Source organism: Sphaeramia orbicularis, chromosome 10 (assembly GCF_902148855.1).
Source record: "Sphaeramia orbicularis chromosome 10, fSphaOr1.1, whole genome shotgun sequence".
Classification (NCBI taxonomy): domain Eukaryota; kingdom Metazoa; phylum Chordata; class Actinopteri; order Kurtiformes; family Apogonidae; genus Sphaeramia; species Sphaeramia orbicularis.
Window position 1 is genome coordinate 54053887 of NC_043966.1, and position 25084 is coordinate 54078970.

General features: G+C 37.2%; 1 long non-coding RNA gene across 1 annotated transcript; it reads right to left on the minus strand.

Moving 5' to 3' along the window:
• Positions 1-792: 792 nt before the first annotated feature.
• LOC115427560 (uncharacterized) lies at positions 793-23199 on the minus strand. The gene is made up of 3 exons (XR_003936506.1): positions 23123-23199; positions 8825-8829; positions 793-804 (listed from the first exon to the last, which is right to left on the minus strand). It is a non-coding gene; the product is annotated as an uncharacterized LOC115427560 (long non-coding RNA).
• Positions 23200-25084: the final 1885 nt, after the last annotated feature.

A 25084-nucleotide genomic window follows, 5' to 3' on the forward strand; every position in this document is an offset into this window, starting at 1 on the left:
TTGATTCCGATAAAGATACCGATACAGGTAAAGATAGAGATACCGATATGATACAGATACTGATACCGGTAAAGATACAGATTCCGATACAGATACCAATACAGAAGTCAATACAGATTCCGATACAGGTAAAGATACAGATACAGATAGTTTTTTTTGTACACATTCAGGTACATTGGTGTATATTATGCAGAGGTCTGTCACAGTACAAGTATAAAAGATTAAAAGATACGATCAGAATAAAAGTCAATGATAGAAGCAGAATAAAAGTATAAAACAGTGTACAAACAATTCAAAGACAATAACAGTGTCAAATATCTAAAAATAATATACCATAAATTACCCTGAAGGATCATTCACAGGAGAACACAGCTTTGCATTGATTTAATTATTATTAACCTTCAAAGGAGACGGAAACAGCGGCCTCCCATTGAGACATGTATCCACTGAGACACGTGTCCATCATTAGCTGATCACCACCTCCATCATCCAGCCTCAGGTACCAACGACAGAGGACGCTTTAGAACTGGACCAGACCGGTATCCACATTCAGCCCAGTATGACCTCAAACCAACCGGACCGGTATCTGTATTCAGTATGACCTCAAACGGACCGGACCAGTATCCACATTCAGCCCAGTATGACCTCAAACAGACCGGACTAGTACAATAAGAAAGAAATGACAGGATGAAAATATTTACATCTACAAACGATCCTTTAAAAATCTGAATAACATGAACAACCTGAAATTCATGCAATTTTAACAGTATTATGCCTTCAATTTCTATTTAGATTATATTAGTGCTGGGCAGCGATTAAAATTTTTAATCACAATTAATCGCATGGATTTCTGCGATTAATTGCAATTAATCACATAGTTATATTTGGGGGGGGGGGGTTTGCCAGCATCAACAGTGTGTATTTCCTTTCAGTGATATTTCAGACTGCAGTACTCCGCTGATAAAAATAATTGCACATGTCAGTGCTTCCAAACACCTGTGTCCTTCTCCCCCCCACCATCTGAAGACATTTAAAATGAAAATGTCCATGGAACAGACCGCTACTGTTACACATGTTTATGTCCACACAGGTTTATTTCTGCTTGTGAGTGATTGACAGGAGTCTTAAGCCCACTAATAAGTACTAATACTAATAAGCCCAATAACATGTGATGTTCAGTTGTTCAAAGCAAGCAAACGGGGCCCTCTAGTGGTTGGAATAAGTTGCACTAACATACGTTTTGTCCTTGCGGTGTTCCCGTAGTCAGTTCAGACATAAGACGGAACTATCAGACACGTTTCTTTCACTCTGTTTGTATGGCCCCAAAAACATTTGTCTGTGAGTATTTTATGTTCAGTTGTTGTCAGAATGACTAGTATCAAATATCTCTGATGTGAACTGTGGTTGCTGGATAAAAAGATGTTGTAAATCTTAAATTAATCTGTAAATGCTAATCATTAGCGTGTCTATGGACCTTCCCATTCAGGTTAGCATGGAGCTAATCACATCGTAAATAGGTAAAGGTTAGTTCAAAGGCTGGCATATTATACCTAAACACAATCAATGAATTTACATAAACTTAGTATGAGCCTGCATAAAGAATTAGCAACCCATCTGGGACTGCTAGCATAAACGAATTAGCTTAAACATGTTAATAACACATTGTAATAAACACATCCAAACTAACCTCATAAACATGTTTCTAACGGCATGTTTGCATGTGAAATTATTTAGCAAACAACAGAATGATTGATACATACAGGCGTTGAACTGCAGGAGTTAAACAAATTTGATTCAGCATTACTCGGAAAGTTCGCTCACTTTTCTCCTCTCAGACACCGGCACTTGGTTCTACAGTGCATGTGGAGCACCAAAATAAAAGAGCAAGTTTCAAAATAACAGTCCGTATGTATAAATGAACTAAGACTTGCTTGAAAGGCAGAATGGCATTAACGGGAGATTTAAAAAAATTGGCGGCGTTATTTAATGAATGCGTTAACGCGGTATAACGCGGTAATAACGCGGTAATAACGCGGTATAACGGGTAATAACGCGTTAACTTGCCCAGCCCTATATTAGGGACCGAGCCAAGAGGGCAGGTCCACTCACACAGTGAGTGGACTTGCCAGAAGGCAAGGCCCCTATTGTTTTTCGTTTGTTTTTTATTATTATTATTATTTTCCTGACGCCACTTTGAACTGGATTTTGACCCCCTAAACATGCTCGAAAACTCACTAAATTTGGCACATATGTCAGGTCCAGGGAAAAATTTGATAAAATCCAAAAATTAACCCCGTAGGTGCCAAAATGCGCTCTCTAGCACCACCTATGTCCAAAAACACAGAAACCACGATAGCAGCCAGCAGGAATGTCCGAGAGACATGAAACCAATGCCAAAATGTTCCTTACATCGAGCACTACAAAAAATAAAGGAGGACACTACGAGATATAAATATATATATATATATATATATATATTATATATATATATATATGTATTAGTGGTGGGCAGCGATTGAAATTTTAATCGTGATTAATGCATGGCTTTCTGCGATTAATCGCGATTCATCACATAGTTGTGGGGGGGCATCAACAGCATGTATTTCCTTTCAGTGATATTCCAGACTGGAAGTACTCCAGTGATAAAAGTAATTGCACGTCAGTGCTTCCAAACAACTGTGTCCTTCTCAACCCCACCATCTGAAGACATTTAAAATGAAAATGTCCATGTAAAAAACCACTACTTTTACACATGTTTATGTCCCCACCAGTGTATTTACAGTTGTGAGTGACTGACAGGAGTCTTAGTCCCACATCAGTACTGATACTAATAAGCCCATTAATATGTGATGTTCAGTTGTTCAAAGCAAGCCAAAGGGGCCCTGAAGTGGTCAGAATAAGTTGCACTAACGTATGTTTGGTCCTTTCCGTGTTACCGTAGTTAGTTCGGACATAGAACTAACAGACGTTTCTTTCACTCTGTTTGTATGGCCCCAAAAACGTTTGCCTGTGAGTATTTTATGTTCAGTTGTTGTAAGAATGAATAGTATCAATATCTCTGATGTGAGCCTTTGTTGCTGAATAAAAAGACGTTGTAAATCTTTAATTAACCTGTAAATGCTAATCGTTAGCATGTCTATGGATTTTCCCATTCAAGTTAGCATCAAGATAAAATGACTGCTAATACAACATTCACATGTAAATGAGTAAAGGTTAGTTCAAAGGCTGACATATTAGACCTAAACACAACCAATGAATTTACATAAACTTAGCATGAGCCTGCAGAAAGAATTAGCAACCCATCTGTGAGTGCTAGCATAAACGAATTAGCTTAAACATCAGCATTACTTGTAAAGTTCGCCGGTTTTCTCCTCTCAGCTCACATACACACAGCACCAGTGTGTGGACCGGAAAAATAAAAGCATGAGTTTCAAAATAAGAGTCCGTATGTATAAATCAACTAAGACTTGCTTGAAAGGCAGAACAATAATAAAACGGCGTTAACGTGAGATAAAAAAATTGTCGGCGTTATTTAATGAATGCGTTAAGCGGTAATAACGCGTTAACTTCCTGCCCACCCTAATATATACATATATATATATAATATATATAGATATATATTATATATATTATATAATATACATACAGGGTGGGGAAGCAAAATGTACAATGAACATTTAGTTTGTTTTTTCTCAGCAGACACTACATCAGTTGTTTTGAACCCAAACATATACTGATGTCATATCTACCTAACACCTATTATCCATACCTTTTCACAAACCTTTTGCCCATATGAGTAATCAGGAAAGAAACGTCAAAGAGTGTGTGATTTGCTGAATGCACTCGTCACACCAAAGGAGATTTCAAAATAGTTGGAGTGTCCATATAAAGAATGTTTATAATGAAAGAAGAGAATGACTATGTAGCAAAACTATACCAGAAAGTCTGGAAGATACTATTAAAGAAGAAATGGGAGAAGTTTGTCACCCCAATTTGAGGAACACTTGCGCAAGTTTTCAGGAAGCGTGTGAAGGCCGTTATTGAGAAAGAAGGAGGACCACATAGAATAAAAACATCTTCTATTATGGACATTTTCTTGTGGCAAATAAATTCTCATGATTTTCAATAAACTAATGGTCATACACTGTCTTTCAATCCCTGCCTCAAAATATTGTACATTTTGGCTTCCCCACCCTGTATGTATGTACATATATGTACATATATATAAAAATAAACTATAATATAAATGAAAAAATGAGAGCATGATAAAAATGTGAACGGTACACCCACACACACAATAAAGTTTTACAAAAGCAAAGCCTTATTAAAAATGGTAAAGTATAAGTTTATGCTCACCTGTTTGGTACAATTTCAAGTCACACTCGAACAGATTCTGTCTGTCACACCACACTTGCATACACACACAGTAGGCTTTTCAAAATAAAAGCCTCATTAAAAGGTGATGGTGGTTTCAGCAGAGGGGCGCAAGTGTTCTGTAGGGATAGAAAGGAGGACTGGATACAAAGGGAGGAGGCTGGTGTCAGTACGGAGAGGTGTGAGTGGAACTGAGGTGTCAACGGCCACAGGAGGCGGAAGTACGGAAGACAGAACGTATGGGAGGTGGAACACACGGGAGGTGGAACGTATGGGAGGCAGAACGCCCAGTGTGAGGGTCCCGCCCAGTGCTGCTTGCAGCTTTAATATATATTTAACAGGCAGAATGTGGTACAAATGGATTTAGTACCCTGACAACACTTCATGTTTTGTCGAGATTATTCCATTAATGAAAGGTTAGTTTTGTTCAATGTAAACATTTTTATGTTCATTTTACTTTTTTACACAAACAATGAGAAACATTTGGTGTTGGGATTATTTAAAGGTGAGTATGACAGTATTGTACTGGTTCGATGCACACCGCCTGAAAGCAGCGGCTGCAACAAACACGATATGGAAACGGCTGGAGCTCTGCTTCCTTTCAGCTGTTTCCGTGTTTCAGCCATGTTCCGTGTTAGTTCATCCATATATATCATGTGGTTGTAACTGCCATCTGTGCCCGAGGCATCAAGTTTCTAATAGTTTTGGATTTTTCATTATAGTTTAGTTTTATTTAGTTTTGACCTTTGTTTTCAAATTTATCCATAATTTTTTGTGTTTAGTTTTGTAAACTCAAATACAGTTTCAGTTAGTTATGTTTTTTTCTTTTAATTATAGTTTTTATTATTCAGGTTAACGAAAATGTTGTTTTCAATTCTAGTTTGCAATCATTTCGTTAGTTTTCGTTAACGATAATAACCTTGGTAATTATTGCCCCGCCCCCCAAAGGGGAGGGAAGGGCTGTTGTTTTTGGTTCAGTTTGTTTGTTTACACTTTAGCAGCAGAACTATTGGTTGAATTCATACCAGATTAGGTTTACAGATTACCAGTGACCCAGAACAGATGTGATTACATTTTGGTAAAAGTAGGTCAAAGTTCACATTTTTTTATGAATTTTAATTTTTTTTTTCCATTTACTTGTAATATGTTAAATGTGTCTTTGCTGACATCAGCACACACACAGACATGATGACATCAGCTGGATCGATGCCATAATAAGATTCAATACGTGTGAGGGTTTGTTGTGCCTGGAACCACTTGTTTTTGTTTTTCTTTTATTTGATGAATCAAATGAATTTATTCTAAACAGTCGAATGAACTGAAAGAATCGAGTTAGTTAAAAGAATCAGACTTTCATCACTAATATCTGTAGCATGATTCTAATAGTTTTGGATTTTTCATTCTAGTTTAGTTTTATTTAGTTTGGACTTTTTTTTTCTCCAATTCACTTCGTTTTAATACGTTTTTAGAGCAGGTTTGATAGTTTTTATTAGTTTTCATTTTTTTCTAAATGCTTAATTTAGTTTAGTTTTTATCGTCTCTTTTCTCTTCTTCTCTGTCGTCGTATTCAAATAAATCCCAGACAGGACTCTGCTGCTTTCTCCCCAACTTTAGTCTCCATGTTTCCAGGTAGAGTGGGGACCAGAAGACGACTGGAAACCACAAGTGAACACAAGTGACGGAGCAAAAAGTGTCGTATGGAGACAGCACAGAAAACTGAGAGAGACAAAGAAATCGATTTCGTATCAATCCGACACTGACAAAGACTAAAACGAAGGGAATTTTATCCATAATTTTTATATGTTTTAGTTTTGTAAACACACAATACAGTTTCAGTTAATTATGTTTTTTTTTTCTTTTAATTATAGTTTTTATTTATTTCAGTTAATGAAAAAGTTTTTTCAATTTTAGTTTTCGTCATTTCGTTCATTTTCGTAAACGATTATAACCTTGATCAGCAGATTGCCTTCAGCTGCATGAACAAGTACATTCCAGGTACCAAGCAAACAAAAAATTGCCTTTTTAACAGTGTCATGATATATCATATTGTGATCCTAGTATTGTGATTTGTATCGTATCACCAGATTCTAGCCGATACACAGCCTTAATTACAAGGGGTCGTGCTAATAGTACTTAGTACTAAAACTAAACTAAAACTAAGCATTTAGAAAAAAACGAAAATCAACAAAAACTAGCAAACCTGCTCTAAGAACAAATTAAAACGAACTGAATTAGAGAAAAAAAGTCAAAACTAAATAAAACTAAACTATAATGAAAAATCACAAACTATTAGAACCTTGGGATAGAGTACCTTCAGCACACGTCTACTTTAATTCCTTACAAACTTAACAGTGTTAGTCGAACAGCCAAAAAATAATTAAAGCCCCCATGTGGTGCACAGTTAAATCGTGTAGATGTCACCAATCCTTTCATCCTGCTGCGTTCCACCATGTTGGAAGCACAGTCAGGTAATTTGTGGCAGTGTTAGAAAAAAAATGTTATCACTTACATGTGTTTATAGAGCAGGGGTCTCAAACTCCTGTTAGTTCAGTTCCACATTCAGCCTAATGTGATCCAAAATGGGCCAGACCAGTAAAATAATATAAATAATAGGATGAAAACATATAAATAATGTCAACTCTAAAGTTTTCTCTATGTTTTGAGTGAAAAAAAGTCAAATTCCATAATGACAGTTACTACATCTTCAAACTGTACTTGAACATAACACGAACAAATATGAACCTGAAAATTCTTTTTAAAAAAATAAGTGCAATTTTAACAACATTATATCTCAGTTCATAATTATACATGTGCATCACAACGTGCAGATCACAGTGGATCTACAAATACATCAAACATTCAGTAATACTGAGAATATTGGTAAAATTAGACAAATTACTCTTACGACACTTCAGGTTCTTCATGTTTGCTCAGGTTATTCACATTTTTTGTGAAGGACTAGTCATTGTGTAATTTTACTTTTTTTTTTTTTTTTTAACTAAAACAGAGGAATATTTGTAGTTTTCATTAATTATAGTTTATTAGGATAGTATTTTACTGGTCTGATCTGCTTTAGACTGAAGTGACCTAAAATGATTCTAACATCCTTGACTGTTAATATCTTCAATGTCATTTTTGCATTTCACAAATTCATCCCATGGGCCAGATTGGACTCTTTAAACGGTCCTGGAAACATGGAGACTAAAGTTGGGAGAAAGCAGCAGAGTCCTGTCTGGGATTTATTTGAATATGACGACAGAGAAGAAGAGAAAAGAGACCACTGAACTAAAATTAATACTAAAACTAAACTAAAACTAAGCATTTTGAAAAAAATGTAAACTAACTACATGCACTCGGAGAGCACAAACCTCCGCCAAGGCAGATCAGTGGGCCCCTGTGGCCTCGCCACCCCTGACCCCCACCAAAATTTAATCATTTGTTCCTTGTGCCAGTATCAACATTTATTGAAATTTTCATCCAAATCCGTCCATAACTTTTTGAGTTATCTTGCACACGGACAGACAGACAGACAGACAGACAAACCAACGCCGACAAAAACATAACCTCCTTAGCAGAGGTAATAAAAAATAGCAAACCTGCTCTAAAAACTAATTAAAATGAACTGAATTAGAGAAAAAAGTCCAAACTAAATCAAACTAAACTAGAATGAGAAATCCAAAACTATTAGAACCTTGATTCCAGGTTGAAGGTGAAACTGTTTGGAGCTGTGGTGTGTAATTCCGTTCTAACAGTCCCACAGTTGTGAACCATCCAGTGGACGTTGTTTCTAGAACAGTGGAAGTGTACGTCCGTCTGTCTGCTTTGCGGCTCTGTGGGTCGGCAGCTGCCATCTTTACGCTCCTCCATCCACTGGATGTGTGTCAGCCTGATGACAGCCTGTCAACATCCAGTAGGTTTAAAACTGAGAGGAAAAAAAGAACACAGGCGTACAACAGCTTGGTGTTTCATGTCTTTTTAATGAGCGAGATGGTGAACAAGCTGCGTACAAGCGCTGAGCAGCTCATCCCTGCAGCTCTCACTCCCTCTCTTCCTCTCTTATCTTAATGAATCAGTCGATTATCTGCAGTTATGACACCATCGCTTCTGTTATCTTAATCCATCCCTGCCTCCTCAGACTGCCCGACCGTACGCAACGCTGTGTACAATTAACACTCTGATATTTACAATTAACACTCTGATATCATCTGGTGGAAACTTAGAGGCCAGGAGAGACCACGGAGCATTTCTCTGACAGTTTTTTTTTTCCCTCTACAACAGGGCTGTCAAACTCATTTTAGTTCAGCGCTAAATTTGACCTGAAATGGGCCAAACCAGTCAAATATTAACATAATAATGTAGAAATACTGTCAACTCCTAACTTTTCTCTATGTTTAAGAGTGAAAAAAGTTAATTTACACTACTGAAATTGAATTACACCAGAAATCTGCACAAATACTGAACACATTTTTATTTGATCCCAACAGGATCTAATGTTACATCACAAAATGTTCCTGTGTTCAGACTGAAATTCTGTTTTACAGACATTCCAGTTTCAGATCCTGTTCAAATGTTCATATTCTATTAGTTCAGAACTAACATCAGAACAGGATTTGAGTTCAATCCCAACAAAGGAACGAACATTATTGAATAAGAGTGTGAAATAAGAATAAATAAAATATAAACAAAAAGAAAGACAAAAAGCAAAAATGATCTCCACAATATCTGCATTTGAATAAATACACAAAAATATCGATACAGTACTTTTTAATATTGATACAGTATTGTGAAATATCACGATATATTGCAGAACTGATATTTTCTTACAGCCTACTCCTGACACCCAGTAAGTAAACCTTTTCACCATTTTACATTTAATAATTGCCTTAATTGGAAACAGTATGATGCAACAGTTTTTTCAGATTTTTTTTTTTTTTTTTTTTTTAATATAATGTCCTTTCCAGTGACGTGCAGTGGGGTTCATGACTGGGGAGGCACTGACTCTTTCAGAGCCAGATCTACAAATATATGGTGGTCTGAGAAACTGGAATAGAGAGAGGGAGCCAAAGGAACGGCCTGGGTATATGGGCTGTGCATCAAGTCAGCATAGGTAGACTGGCAGGAACTCAACAGGAAACCTTCAAAAAGAGCCATTTCAAACTAAACATAAAAAAAGTTTATGGTCTTACCTTTATTTGTACATGAAATCCATGCGCCGATCCTGGTGAATTAAAGTGTATAAAAAAGAATGAAGAAGATTATAAGCGCATGAATCTGTGGACTCACTGGCGCCATCTATCATGAGGCAGGGGTACTGTGTGCCTCCCCTAGTGACTTTTTCACTGCGGTTTTATGATTAATCTGCGAGCCTAAGTACATTACAGAAATACATTCCATACGTTATGCAGATCATGGAAGGACAGAGCATATAATCAGAGTGTTTGAAAGCATTTTAACTGTGATATACAGAGGGACAACGACACAGTATTTTCATGGGTACCAGCAGAGTTCATGAGGGGAGGAGACAGTTCTCCTGGAGGCACAGCACAGCGCTGCCTCTCCTCCCTGTATCTGAACGGAGCATGTGGAAATTCTGCTATTCTAATTGAAAATAAATAAATAAATAAATAAAAATAATAATAATAATAACAATATTGGATTCGAATGGAAAATGACTTTATACAGTAGGACATACCAGCTGACAACTATCAACATTTATTATATTTTATAGTCAAGTTTTTTTTCTTTTCAAGATTGACAAGGGAGGCTCTGCCTCCCCTGCCTCCTCTGACTGCACGTCATTGGTCCTTTCCAGTGGACATTATGGAATTTTTTATTTTAAAGCAGGGCTGTCAAACTCATTTTAGTTCAGTTCAACATTCAGCTAAATTTGATCTCCAGTGGGCTGAACTAGTAAAATAAGAACATAATAATATATGTCAACTCCAAACTTTTCTCTGTTTTAGAGCGAAAAAGTTAATTTACATTATGAAAAGGTTTACATCTGCGAACTATCCTTTCAAAAGATGTGAATAACATGAATACACTGAAAAAACATAAGTGTAACTTTAACAATATTCTGCCTCAGTTTATCATTTACACATGTACATTATAATATTAAAAACTACAAGAAACATTTAATAACACACAGAATATTGTTAAAATCCTACTTCTCTTAAGACATTTCAAGTAGTTCATATTTTTTGCAAAATCATACATTGTTTTAGTGTAAATACATGAAAATATTTACATTTACAAAGAGAAAAATGTGGAGTTGTCATGATTTATGTTATTTTGATAGTGTTGTACTGGTCCTGACCCACTTGAGATTGAAATGGTCTGAATGTGGAAGTGAACTAAAATGAGTTTGAAATCCCTGCTCTACAAGAAGAAATGTGCAGCAAAACGGACTAGATTTACAGCTATTGATTACAGAATGGTAGAACCAAATGGATGTGGCTATAAACAAATTATTGTGGTGTCGCAAACAGTTATGGATCCCTGCATCAGATTATTTAAAGCCCTAAAAGGTCGAAATGATGATTATGATAAATGGCGCTGCTGTGCTGGATAGATAATCTATTCTTAATTATGATGAAACTGAATATGTTTGTGAGGCCTTCCACGCCGGCCCCGTGGCCTTAGACGATGATATTAATGGAGGGAGAGGGAGCAAATGAAAGGGTTTTTGTTTTGTTGGGAAACAGGTCGACAGCCTTTCAAACAGTGTTAGGGGTGATGGGCCGTGATTGGCTGAGAGCCGCCGCCTCCTCCTCCGTTACAACTGAGGAAATGGAAACGCTCAGGATTAGGTTTGTCCCTGTGGGTAAAACAAACGCCGTCTGCTTCACTGGGATCAAATGTGTGTTTGTGTGGGAGAAATGGACCGGCTTAGGTTACTGTCCAAATATTCACACACATCAGACAGAGCTGTGCTCATATGAGTCTGTAGATGGACGGAAAATACATCTGTGTAAACTGCTGAATGAGTTCAGTCGTACATTAAATGTACTGTTTGTATTTTATTTGTCAAAATAGGAACAAAAAGGTTTTGACAAGAATCTGAATTCACCAACAGGACTCTACTGTCGTAAATCCATCCCCACTTCACAGACATTATTGCTGGAGCAGAGGATCCATGGATTCACAGACTGACCATGACTTCAGGGTCCAGATCAGGTCCAGATCAGGTCAAGATCAGGTTCCTTCTATAGTTGAACAGAACATAGGACTAATGGTTGGATTGGACCTGGTTTGGTTCAATCACTTGGTCATCCATCTGGGATAGTGATCCTTCCTGATGTGGACCTGATCTGGACCTGAACTCATGGTCAGTCTGTGGAATAGATATAGAACAGTATAGATAAAGACAAAAATGAACAAAAATGGACAAACATGAGCATCAACATGAGTAAAGACAAAAAACAATAAGCAGCAAAATAGATAGATAGATAGATAGATAGATAGATAGATAGATAGATAGATAGATAGATAGATAGATAGATAGATAGATAGATAGATAGATAGATAGATAGATAGATAGATAGATAGATAGATAGATAGATAGATAGATGAAAAAATGTCAAATTTTAAAAAGTTGACAAAATTAGCAGAATAAAGGAAAACAAAGAAAAAAAAGAACACAAACATAAGGATCAAAATGAGTCAAAACAAAAAATATGCAGAAAAATTAGTGAAAAATTACCAAAATAAGATACAAATATACTTCATTGTCAAAAATGTGTGGAATCCATGGATCCTCTGCTCCAGAAATAATGTCTGTGCAGTGGGGACAGGTTTACGACAGTAGAGTCCTGCTGGTGAATTCATATTCATGACATCGGAGAAAGGACACTGGTCCAGTTGGATTTCCTGTCTGTAATTCTGTCTAAACTTATTCATTCATATTCTGATCAAACACATTTAGTGCTGTCAAACTATAAAAATATTTAAACAGATTAATCAAGGGTTGCTGTGGATTAATTTTGATTAATCACGATTAAATATCATTTTTCATCTATAATAATTATGTTTCATTTTGCATGAACAAACAGACTCATTACAGAAGTGACTATATCTGAACTGAACAGGTTTATCAAACACCTTCAACAGTTTCAACACTCTCCAACTGTTCTGTTTTGGGGTTTTTTCCTCATATTTCCATCCAGAGGAACAACGTGTTCTGTTCTTCTACAATCACATTCATCTGGATGATGGATTCATCTGAGTTACTGAGTTCATTTGGACAGAACTACACACATTTAATGTACGAGTGAACTCATTCAACAGTTTACACACATTTATTTTATGCACATCTACAGACTAATATGAACACAGATCTGTCTGATGGACATGAATATTTGGACACTAATCTAACCCCATATTGTTGAAGCCTACAAAGTCCACATCCAGTCTAGAACATGTCTCCTCTAAGGCAGAGCTCAATTATTCTCATTTGGATCTTGATTAAATAACTAGTCCAACTAAAAATAATCAACAGAAAAACACTAAACCATCACATGCAGTGTCTCAAAGAGGTTTGAACAGCATCAAGCATTTAATGGTTTCTGTTGGTTCCCCTGTGGGTATGAATGTTTTACACTGTTTAAATCTGTAATCAGGATTTGAGGACATAAAGGCCTGGACATGATCCTCACTGTCAGTCAATCAGTTGAAGCCTCTAATATCAGTCCTTATCAGTCTGAAGTCCTTATTTGTTTTTTTTATTTGTTTTTTTTAACCTCTGTTCTGTTTGTGCCTGTGTAGATCTGCAGTCTGTGTTAAACCCACTGACAGGCCTGGACCGACTGAAGGATTCCTTCAATCACAACATATGAGATTGAGTTTTTAAACCAATGCATTTCATGCTTTAGTGATTTTTTTCATTTTTTTTCCCAAAACTCTAAAGCCATGCCATTATTAAGATGAGTTCTTTAATTACATTAAGGATGGATTATCTGTTCTAATATTCTCTACATTCAGTTAATCCCAAATACACTGAAATATGAACAGGGAGGATCTGCAGATCCACCAGGTCCACAGCCTCTGAACTAGGTCCATAGAGGATCTGCAGATCCACCAGGTCCACAGCCTCTGAACCAGGTCCATGGAGGATCTGTAGATCCACCAGGTCCACAGCCTCTGAACCGGGTCCATGGAGCATGTGCAGATCCACCAGGTCCACAGCCTCTGAACCGGGTCCATAGGGGATCTGCAGATCCACCAGGTCCACAGCCTCTGAACCGGGTCCATGGAGCATGTGCAGATCCACCAGGTCCACAGCCTCTGAACCGGGTCCATAGGGGATCTGCAGATCCACCAGGTCCACAGCCTCTGAACCGGGTCCATGGAGGATCTGCAGATCCACCAGGTCCACAGCCTCTGAACCGGGTCCATGGAGGATCTGCAGATCCACCAGGTCCACAGCCTCTGAACCGGGTCCATAGAGGATCTGCAGATCCACCAAGTCCACAGCCTCTGAACCGGGTCCATGGAGGATCTGCAGATCCACCAGGTCCACAGCCTCTGAACCGGGTCCATGGAGGATCTGCAGATCCACCAGGTCCACAGCCTCTGAACCGGGTCCATAGAGGATCTGCAGATCCACCAAGTCCACAGCCTCTGAACCGGGTCCATAGAGGATCTGCAGATCCACAGCCTCTGAACCGGGTCCATGGAGCATGTGCAGATCCACCAGGTCCACAGCCTCTGAACCGGGTCCATGGAGGATCTGCAGATCCACCAGGTCCACAGCCTCTGAACCGGGTCCATGGAGCATGTGCAGATCCACCAGGTCCACAGCCTCTGAACCGGGTCCATAGGGGATCTGCAGATCCACCAGGTCCACAGCCTCTGAACCAGGTCCATGGAGGATCTGTAGATCCACCAGGTCCACAGCCTCTGAACCGGGTCCATGGAGCATGTGCAGATCCACCAGGTCCACAGCCTCTGAACCGGGTCCATAGGGGATCTGCAGATCCACCAGGTCCACAGCCTCTGAACCGGTCCATGGAGCATGTGCAGATCCACCAGGTCCACAGCCTCTGAACCGGGTCCATAGGGGATCTGCAGATCCACCAGGTCCACAGCCTCTGAACCGGGTCCATGGAGGATCTGCAGATCCACCAGGTCCACAGCCTCTGAACCGGGTCCATAGGGGATCTGCAGATCCACCAGGTCCACAGCCTCTGAACCGGGTCCATGGAGGATCTGCAGATCCACCAGGTCCACAGCCTCTGAACCGGGTCCATGGAGGATCTGCAGATCCACCAGGTCCACAGCCTCTGAACCGGGTCCATAGAGGATCTGCAGATCCACCAAGTCCACAGCCTCTGAACCGGGTCCATGGAGGATCTGCAGATCCACCAGGTCCACAGCCTCTGAACCGGGTCCATGGAGGATCTGCAGATCCACCAGGTCCACAGCCTCTGAACCGGGTCCATAGAGGATCTGCAGATCCACCAAGTCCACAGCCTCTGAACCGGGTCCATAGAGGATCTGCAGATCCACAGCCTCTGAACCGGGTCCATGGAGCATGTGCAGATCCACCAGGTCCACAGCCTCTGAACCGGGTCCATGGAGGATCTGTAGATCCACCAGGTCCACAGCCTCTGAACCGGGTCCATGGAGCATGTGCAGATCCACCAGGTCCACAGCCTCTGAACCGGGTCCATAGGGGATCTGCAGATCCACCAGGTCCACAGCCTCTGAACCAGGTCCATGGAGGATCTGTAGATCCACCAGGTCCACAGCCTCTGAACCGGGTCCATGGAGCATGTGCAGATCCACCAGGTCCACAGCCTCTGAACCGGGTCCATAGGGGATCTGCAGATCCACCAGGTCCACAGCCTCTGAACCGGGTCCATGGAGCATGTGCAGATCCACCAGGTCCACAGCCTCTGAACCGGGTCCATGGAGCATGTGCAGATCCACCAGGTCCACAGCCTCTGAACCGGGTCCATAGGGGATCTGCAGATCCACCAGGTCCACAGCCTCTGAACCGGGTCCATGGAGGATCTGCAGATCCACCAGGTCCACAGCCTCTGAACCGGGTCCATGGAGGATCTGCAGATCCACCAGGTCCACAGCCTCTGAACCGGGTCCATAGAGGATCTGCAGATCCACCAAGTCCACAGCCTCTGAACCGGGTCCATGGAGGATCTGCAGATCCACCAGGTCCACAGCCTCTGAACCGGGTCCATGGAGGATCTGCAGATCCACCAGGTCCACAGCCTCTGAACCGGGTCCATGGAGGATCTGCAGATCCACAGCCTCCCACATCAGACCAGACTCAGCATTGAAGCCTTTTGTCACATGGAACACGTGCTCCTACCTTTGTTTCCTGTTAGGATGTTGGTTTATGTGTTTCCATGGGACGGATGCAGCATCATCTCTCCTGTGCTGTACTAACAGACTGCACACAGTCAGATTTCAGATTCTGCAGGTGCACCTGAACACACAGAAATGTCAAACAGCACTGTCAGACTCCTGTTAGTTCAGTTCCACATTCAGCCTAATATGATTAGAAGTGGACCGGACCAGTACAATAATATAAATAATAGGTTCAGAACTTATAAATGTCAACGCCAAAGTTTTCTGTGTTTGGGTGAAAAAAGACCAGTTCATAATGAAAATGTTTACATCTACGAACTGTACTCGAACATAACATGAACAAATATGAACAACCAGAAAATTAAGAAAAATGAGAGCAATTTTAACAATATTACACCTCTGTTTATCATTTATACACATTATACAGTGGATCTACAAAGACACCAAACATTTAATAACAGGCAGAATATTAGTACAAATACACAGACTTCTATTAAGACAGTTCAGCTTATTTACATTTTTTGCAAGAGGTTGGTCTGTAAATGTAAACATTTTTGTATAATTTAACTTTTTTTTTACACTAAAGCAAAGAGAAAAAATTGCAGTTTTTCATTATTTATAGGTTATTATGGTAGTTATTCTTGGTAGTTCTTCTGGGTTCAACTGTACAGAAACACATTGCATTCACACAAAAAATAAAATTTGGCTGTTTTTCCAAATTAATGAGATAAGTATCTTGTAATTACAAGAAAAAATAAGTTAAAAAAAAATTTAGTTCTGTTTTTCCAAATTAACAAAATAATTATCTTGTAATTACGAGAAAAAATAAATTAAAAAACATTCGGTTCTGTTTTTCTGAATTAACAAGATAATTATCTCATAAAAACAGTACCAAATTAAATTTTTTTCATTAAAGAGTATAAAATAAGTTTTAAAAAATTGGCTCTGGTTTTCCGAATTAACGAGAGTTTTCTGAAAAAAAAAAATTCGGCTGTTTTTACGAGATAATTATCTCGCTAATTAAAAAAAAGAGAGCCGAATTTCTTTTAACTTATTTTTTCTCAGAATATTGGAGACAATCATCTCGTAATTACAAGATAATTATCCCGTTAATTCAGAAAAACAGAACAGTATGTAATTGCAATGGGCTTCCGTACAACTGGACTGGTTTAGCTCTTCTGAAAATGTTTCGTCTCTCATCCAACAGACTTCTTCAGTTCTAATAAGTGGTGGAAACTGAACTAATAAACCTGCGGGAGGGGGGGTCATTAGTGGGTATGGTGTGTGAGTTTCAGATGACCAGACGGGCGGGTCACCATGGTGACGGGTGAGTATTTGACTGGTCCTGACCCACTTTTGATTAAACTGACCTTAAATAATTTGCACATTCTTGATTGTTCATATGTTCAGTGTAACTTTTGCGTTTCATAAATTCATCCCACCAGTCGGATCAGAGCCTTTGGTGGGCCACTTTTGGTCCGTGGGCCACATGTTTGACACCTGTGATCTAGAAGGTTAATTTCAGACCCTGGCTGAAATACTTTTTATTGCAAAAGCTTTGAAAAAAAAAAAAAAACATGTACTGTCAGATATAAAGGGGCTGTCCTCATTAAAGGCAGTTCATTTAGGGTGTGTTCCTGTGACCTGGGTGTCCTCGCTGACAGCGACAGTCCAGTAAATGGACTTCACACACATTCTGCTGTTTCAGCACGGCTCTGCTTTGGACTGACAGAGGCGTCTACAGGACACATTCCATCAACTGCTACTTAAAATACATAAGTTAACAGGCAAAACTTAGAACATTTTAAATATAGATGTGTGTGTGTGTGTGTGTATATATATATATATATATATATACACATATACATACATACACACACACACACACAAACAAACACATATAGTTTGGTGTTCCCATTGCCACTTTTCTATTGCACAGTTTACATTTTGCTCGTTTCTGATGTTAATTTTAAGCCGCCTCCTGCTGTTGAGCTGCAGTATCTATGTAACCCCAGGGTTCTCAAACACCTGTTCTTTCAGGTTCCACATTCAGTCCGATTTGATCTGCAGTGGACCGAACCAGGAAAATAAGAACAGAATAACCGATAAATAATGACAACTGCACATTTTTGTCTGTTTTAGTGCAAAAAAAACATTAAATTATGAAAATACTTGAAAATACTTACTTTTATAAACTACCCAAACAAAAAAGATGAGAATAACCTGAAAAAAATGAAATTTCTTTAGAAAAATAAGTGCAATTTTACCAATCTTCTTCCTCCACTTCTCATTAGTCCATGTGCATTCTGGATCAGATCTACAAAGACACTAAACACTGAGGAACAGGCAGAAAAAAGTTTAAATTGGGCTGAATTTAATACAGACATTTCAGGTTGGTCAGATTTGTTCAGGTTATTCACATTTTATTGTTACAAGATAGTTTGGAAATGTCAATATTTTCATAATTTAATATTATTTTTTACACTAAAACAAAGACAAACATTTGAAGTTGTTAATTCAAGATTTTTTTTACTTAATTGAAGAAGTTTTTTTTTTTTTTGGCTTAATTCAACATTTTTTCCTTAATTCAAGCTTTTTTTTTTTTTTTGCTTAATTCAATTCAAGACTGGAATTTTTGACTTTGCAGAAACATCCCACGGGCCAGACTGGAACCTTTGGTGGGATGTATTTGGGCCCCGGGACACATGTTTGAGACCCCTGTTCTAGATCCTGGACTTAATCATTGTCAGCATTGAGGGTGGGATATAAAAAGGAGGGGCTGTTTTTAAAATCCACATTCCAACCCTGAGGGACAACATCCTGGTCCCCCAGCACCCATATTTGGTCTGTACTGCATTTGTCCATCAGTCACTGCCACGGCATCATGGACATAGAAACATGATTATAAAACTATTGGATTAAAAATGACTAATATCTGACAAAATATTGGACCAATCAACTATTACTGTATTCACTAGTCTGTTCACCGAGAAAAAATACAGAAGGATGACAAACTGTAACAGTCAACTGTGTACGGACACACACACCCTGACAGACAGACGCACACACACACACACAGACAGACAGACAGACAGACAGACAGACAGACAGACACACAGTCCATTTATAATATAGACTTTTTTAAAGCTAGACATACTGGAGTAGTTTCACAGACTATATGTGCATTAACACGTTAAACTAGTTTAATTAAATTCAAACCAATTAATTACTTTACATTATTTGAACATGTCTTAAATTAAGAACTTGACTCGTAGTTTTCATGATTAAAAAAATTATGTGTCAACACTTATCCACTGATATGGAACTCAATGTGGAAAAGGAGATACTTAAAATACATAAGTTAACAGGCAAAACTTAGAATAACATTATACACACTGAACAAAAATATAAATGCAACACTTTTGTTTTTGCTCCCATTTTTCATGAGCTGAACTCAACAATCTAAAACTTTTTCTATGTACACAAAAGGCCTATTTCTCTCAAATTTTGTTCATAAATTTGTCTTAATCTGTGTTAGTGAATACTTCCCCTTTGTCCTTTGCTGAGATAATCCATCCACCTCACAGCTGTGGCAGATCCAGATGCTGATTAGACAGCAGGATTATTGCACAGGTGGGCCTTAGGCTGGACACAATAAAAGGAAGGCCACTCTAAAGTGTGCACTTTTACTGTATTGGGTGGTCCAGGGGGGGTCAGATAAAACCAGTCAGTATTTGGTGTGAGCACCATTTTCCTCACGCAGTCTTCTTCATGAATTCTCTGAAACCCCTTTGCAGGTGGCTGATGGTCCAGAAATGAACATTCAATTCACAGGCAGAAGCTCTGCTGGACATTCCTGAAGTCACATGACCAGTGCATATTCCCTCCAAACTGGTGACATCTGTGGCATTGTGCTGTGTGAGAAAAGTGCACATTTTAGAGTGGCCTTCCTTTTACTGTGTCCAGCCTAACCTGTGCAATAATCCTGCTGTCTAATCAGCATCTGGATCTGCCACAGCTGTGAGGTGGATGGATTATCTCAGCAAAGGACAAGTGTTCACTAACACAGATTAAGACAGATTTGTGAACAATATTTGAGAGAAATAAACCTTGTGTGTACATAGAAAAAGTTTTAGATTGTTGAGTTCAGCTCATGAAAAATGGGAGCAAAAACAAGTGTTGCATTTATATTTTTGTTCTGTGTATAGAGATATGTAGATATAGATATAGATATAGATATACATGTCTCCAAAACCACCTCATGAGAGTGTAAAAACTTTTTTGCGATCTTTGACAGTTTTTGCAACAGTTCAGTGTTCCCATTACCACTTTTCTATTGTGCAGTTTACATTTTGCTCGTTTCTGATGTTAATTTAAACTCAGGTCCTGTTGTTGAGCTGCAGTATCCATGTAAACTCTCCATATGAAGCCTGTGTGTGTGTGTGTGTGTGTGTGTGTGTGTGTGTGTGTGTGTGTGTCTGTATTTTGTCATCACATATGTCGAATCGTCTGCGTATGGCTTTAAGCATCAATGTGCTCTTACTCAAAGCATGAAATAATTTGTGATCAACATCAAAGCTCTTCTTTATTTTTCTTATCTGTTGCCCACAGGCCTCTAATTATACATTCACGCCTTCCTGCAGCTAAAGTTGGGAATTCAATTTTCTCTGGGCACAGAAACACACTCCCAGTGAGATGGAGATGGAGGAGGACACGTTTAGGAAATAAAAAAATAATACCAAAAAGAAAAAGAAGCTGTCGCTCCATTCTATGGAAATGAGCTCAGGATGTGACGAAGAATGGCGTGTGTGTTGATGTGGCGAGATGCCACATGAGAAAGACCCTGTACCCCGAAGGCGACGCCGCGTTCAAGGACAGCAACGAAAACAGGAAACCTGATCGACTAAACCTGACAACAGCCCTGAGCCAAAACGCAACACACACACACACACACACACACACACACACAGCAGGTGTGTGTGATGAACAACTGGAGAAGACATTTAACACTAATGGAATGAAAAATTCCAAATATTAATAATGAATCCAACTCAGTGTTACAGATTATTAACATGTCTACGTCTGAACCAAGGTTCAAATAGTTTTGGATTTTTCATTCTGGTTTAGTTTTATTTAGTTTGGACTTTTTTTCCTCTAATTCAGTTCATTTTAATTCGTTTTTCGAGCAGGTTTGCTAGTTTTTATTAGTTTTCATCTTTTTTCTAAATGCTTAGTTTTAGTTTAGTTTTAGTATAATTTTTTTTATTTTTTTTGTCTATCGTTTATCTTCTTTGCCATCACATTCAGATAAAGATAGATATGAAGTAAACTGAACTTCAGAACAAGGTTATTATTGTTAACTAAAAATTAACGAAACAACAAAAACTGGAATTGAAAAAACATTTTTGTTAACTGAAATAAATAAAAAAAACTATAATTAAAAGAAAAAAAAAAACATAACTGAAACTGTATTGTGTGTTTACAAAACTAACTAAAACAGATAAAAAATTATGGATAAAATTCCCTTCGTTTTCATCTTTCTCAATGTCGGACTGATACAAAAACAGTTTATTTCACTCGAGCAATTTGAGCTAGCGGCACCATATGATATTTAACAGCATATGAAAGTGGTCCAGGTAGATTTAGGACCACATATGAAAGTGGTCTGGCTCAGATTTAGGACCACATATGAAAAGCGGTCTGGGTCAGATTTAGGACCGCATATGAAAAGCGGTCTGGGTCAGATTTAGGACCAGATATGACAGTGGTCGGGATCAGATTAGCGCTGTTCAGACTGTCTGTAACAGATCAGATCCAGGTCACATGTGGGTAAATAAATCAGATTTAGACCACATTTGTCTGCAGTCTGAATGTAGCCTTCGGGGCTAAATTCAGATTTTAGATTTTCAGAAATGACTGACAGGCTCAAATACACACCACCGTACAAACACGAGCGCACACCTGCGACTACACACCTGTCTAACACTCAGCTAAATCAAAAGAGACGTTTTGGACTAGATAATTGACTTGATTTCCTCACTAATGACCACGTCAATATGTCTTTTAAACACGTCTGACAAAGCTAATGAAGCCTCAGCGCGCTCCAAACCCTGCCACGGAAAATCCATCAGCATCGACCAACACGTGTCCACTCATGAGTCCTGTCGTTCTTCTGTCAACTCTGTTCTTCTGTTCCGTGTTCTCCCACAGATCATCATCCATTCAGGGGCCTTTTCATTCTGCTGTAGATTTATTACATGTTCTCCTGTTTTGTACTATTAACTCTGACACAAATGGACCACAGTGTGTGGACCCGTTGAATCCAGGTTTTTCTGTGAACGAAATTTAAAAAAAAAAAAAAAAAAAAGTACAAAAGGCCCAAAAAATTAGCAAAATGAACATAATAATAAACTGAATTAACAAAATAATACAAAAAAATTAGTAAGACAGCAAAATAATTAACAAAATGAACAAAATAATCCAAAATGAGTTTAAAAAAAAAAAAAAAAAAAGACCAGAATAATCAACACAATGGAAAAAATAACTCAATAAAATTTGTAAAATAATCAACAAAATGAGTTTTTAAAAAATTACAATAAAAGAGTAAAAAAACATCAATATAATTGACAAAATGAACAACATAATCCAAAAATGAGTTAAAAAAAAAAGACCAGCATAATCAACAAAATGAAAATAATAATCAACAAAATGAACAAAATAACCCCCAAAATTTGAAAAATAATCAACAAAATCTGTACAAAAAAAAATTACAATTAAAGTAACAGTAAAAAACACAAAAAAACAAAAAAACACCAAAATAATTGAAATTAACAAAATAATCCAAAAATGAGTTTAAAAAAAGACCGGAATTATCAACAAAACATAATAATCAACAAAATTTACAAAATATTCCAAAAATAAGTAAGACACACCAAAATAATCAACAAAATGAACAAAAATGGATAAAATAATCAACAAAATGAATAAATCAGTGAAACTCTAGTTGTATATAAACTATGTGGACCCCAGTCTGTGGACCCGTTGTATCCAGGTGTTTGTGTTCTAACAGGGCTCTGGGATCCAAAACTATAACAACTAATGTCAGAATAGAGTTGGATATTATGGGATAGATATCAGTGCACTGGTTAGTTTGGTTTAAATTATTATCTTTGTTTATAAAATGACTCTCAGATGGTTTGGACTGAATTTATATCAAAATTGCTTTAGTTTTGTTTGTTTTCTATCCATGACTCTGATTTTAAATGTTTTTCATATTTTTCCTGCTCTGACTGTAAATAATTATTTTCTTCTACAACTAACCATCTACTTTCATCACATCTCACCAGTCTCTTTTCCATTTTCCCTCAAATTGTGTGAATAAAACTTATGCATAAAAATTTGCCTAATGGAAAAATGACACTTAGGTGTTTCTAAACTCTGTGGACACAAATCTGTGGACACATCATGTCTCCAGCTGTCAGATGTCCTGTTCAGGAGGATCAGACACACAAACATCAGTATTAATAATCAATAGGATATCTGTCCCATAATATCCAACTCTATTCTGACATTAGTCCTTATAGTTTTGGATCCCAGAGCCCTGTTAGAACACAAACACCTGGTTTCAAGGGGTCCACATAGTTTAGATACAAATAAAGTTTCACTGATTTATTCATTTTAGTGATTATTTTATTTATTTTTGTTAATTTTGTTGATTATTATGTTCATTTTGTTGATTATTCTGGTCTTTTTTTTTTTTTTTTTAACTCATTTTGGATTATTTTGTTCATTTTGTTAACCATTTTGGTATGTTTTTTTGTTTACTGTTTTTTTAATTGTATTTTTTTTTTTACTTTTTTTTTATTATTTTACAGATTATTTGGGTTATTTTGTTCATTTTGTTGATTATTTTATCAATTTTTGTTAATTTTGTTGATTATTTTGGTGTGTTTTATTTTTTTGGATTATTTTGTTGATTTTGTTGATTATTATGTTCAATTTGTTGATTATTCTGGTCTTCTTTTTAAACTAATTTTTTGATTATTTTGTTCATTTTATTAATTGTTTTGGTGTTTTGTTTTTTTATTGTAATTTTTTTTATTTTTTGATTATTTTACAGATTTTCTTGGTTATTTTGTTCATTTTGTTGATTATTTTATCCATTTTTGTTGATTATTTTGGTGTGTCTTACGTATTTTTTGGGGTTATTTTGTTAATTTTGTTGATTATTATGTTAATTTTGTTGATTATTCTGGTGTTTTTGGGTTTTTTTTTTTTTACTCATTTTTGGATTATTTTGTTAAGTGTTTTTTTCCACTGTTTTTTATTATAAATTTTTTTTACTCATTTTGCTGATTATTTTACAAATTTTTTGGGTTATTTTGTTCATTTTGTTGATTATTTTGGTGTGTCTTACTTTTTTTTAAATTATTTTGTTAGTTTTGTTGATTATTATGTTCCTTTTGTTGATAATTCTGTTTTGTTTTTTTGTTTATTTACTCATTTTTGGATTATTTTGTTCAATCTGTAAATTATTTTGGTGGATTTTTTAATGACTTTTTTATTGTAATTTTTTTTTACTCATTTTGTTGATCATTTTACAAATTTTTTTGGGTTATTTTATTAATTTTGTTGATTATTTTGGTGTGTCTTACTTATTCTTTTGGATTAATTTGTTGATTTGGTAGATATTATGGTTATTTTGTTGATTATTCTGGTCTTTTTTTTTTAACTCATTTTTGAATTATTTTGTTCATTTTGTTAATTATTTTGGTGTTTTTTTTACTTTTTGTTGTAATTTTTTTTTTTTTTTTACTCATTTTGTTGATTATTTTGCAGATTTTTTTGATTATTTTGTTCATTTTGTTGATTATTTTGTTCTTTTTTTACAATTTTTTTTTGATAAACCAAAACCAAACTAACTAATGCCCTTATATGTATCCCATAATATAAATATATCCCTTCATTTCTGATGCAGTTCTGATCTGAGGAGAACCGTTTGTCATTACAGACATATATTAGGTTTTTTTTAAAATCATATTTATTGAGTCGTTTCCTCATGGGTGTTAGGACTGACGGACTGTTCGGTCCAAATTTCAATTTATTGGCTTTTTGAGCTTAGTAAGAAACTCATATATTCCATGTTAATGAATACCCATAATGCACTGCACGGCTGCTCTGGAATGATCAGTACAATAGCACTAATGAGTTTTCTTAGCGTGGACAGACACTGTGAATTCTGATGAATCCTGTCCATTGTTTTAGGACACGGTACACGTTTTAATCCGACTTGTGCATAAACAGGACCTGGAAGCTTTACGGGCTTTAGACTGATCACCTGACCAGAAAACAACTGGGAACGCACAGAAAGCAGGAAATCTCA